This window comes from Arachis ipaensis, chromosome B02, assembly GCF_000816755.2.
Source record: "Arachis ipaensis cultivar K30076 chromosome B02, Araip1.1, whole genome shotgun sequence".
In the NCBI taxonomy this organism is placed as follows: domain Eukaryota; kingdom Viridiplantae; phylum Streptophyta; class Magnoliopsida; order Fabales; family Fabaceae; genus Arachis; species Arachis ipaensis.
Window position 1 is genome coordinate 8,694,548 of NC_029786.2, and position 1,337 is coordinate 8,695,884.

The following is a 1,337-nucleotide window of genomic DNA, read 5'->3' on the forward strand; positions in this document are numbered from 1 at the left end:
ATATCAACAAGAATATTATGTGTATAAAAAATAAACCATCAAATTGGTTATTGTATATATAAAACTGTGATTAAGTGTTTATTTAGCTTTGTATGTACCTACTATTTTAATTAAATAACGTTTACCATAGACTTATAGACTTTAATGAATGATAGATTAATAATTTAATAGTAAATTATTTCTTTATATAGTGTGACGCATATCTGAAGTAAATCACCACTTGCATCATCAACAAAATTGATTAATCGACTATGAACATCTGTCATTTTCACTAAAATAGTTTAAATTATATTAGATCATTGACCGAATATACTTGAAAATAAATTAACAAAAAAAGATTGCAAACAAATACTCTAAAGTTACTAATACTTTTAGAATATATAAAAGTAAAAAAGTTTCAATGAAAATATGTTATTTTGTAAAATCTTGAAAAAAAAGATTGATAGGCTCAGATACCAAACAAACATAAAGCTTGATAATTTAAAGTGACATGAAGCATATTGAAGTATTCACTTGAGTGATTGAGTTTGAGGTCATCATCACTCTCAACCAACATAAGAGAAGAGACATAACACAAGAACCAAGCACAGAAACACTCAGTGTGGTGGTCACTACTACTCAAGAGCTCACCTGAGACTTTGATTTCTTCTCACAAAACAGGTTCTTAGTCTATATCCATTAGTAGTCTCACCATGTTGTCCATTTCTTTTTCTTTGATTTTTAATGATATTGTCTTGTAATTTCTTCTCACTATGGTGATTCAGATCACCATGCATATGTATAATATAATTTAGAACTGATGATTAGTAACTTGCTGCATAATTAGTTCCTTCAAAATGCATTAATTACTTTTCAATTTGTTGTTCTTAATTATATTGAGATCTAATGCAAGATCTCCTCAATGTTTTTTCTTTTCTTTTTTTCCATATATCAAGTAATTTCCTTTCTGATATGTTATGTTCACCACACACATAAAGGCTCTGTTTGGTTAAATGGTCTACTAAAGTTTATTAAAGATCAATTATCAACTGATATATTTTTTCCTCACCTTTTTATTTTTTCTTTGCTTTATTTTCCTTCTTTTTTTCTTCATGTCTTTTATAGTATACCAATAAGTCAGACTCAGGGATACTGCTGAAAATATATAATGCCCTTGAAAGTTTGCTCCTTGTGGGGTAAATGTTTCTGCCATAATTGAATATCTTTAATCTAACTTTTGTCCGTGATGTAACAGCCCATTTTATTTGGTGTGATAGTGTTTGTTTGTATTTGTATATATTAAATAAGTGATTTTAAAAGGTGAACATTATTGGATATATATAACACAAAGTCTTGAC

At 27.7% G+C, this 1,337-nt stretch overlaps 1 protein-coding gene across 1 annotated transcript in view; it reads left to right on the forward strand.

Annotated features, from left to right (window-relative positions):
* LOC107624797 (UPF0481 protein At3g47200) overlaps window positions 421-1,337 on the forward strand; it is a 3,720-nt gene continuing 2,803 nt past the window's right edge. Inside the window, exon 1 of the mRNA XM_016327255.2 lies at window positions 421-660. The gene's annotated coding sequence lies outside the window, so the exon portion shown is untranslated. The remainder of the gene's footprint in view (window positions 661-1,337) is intronic.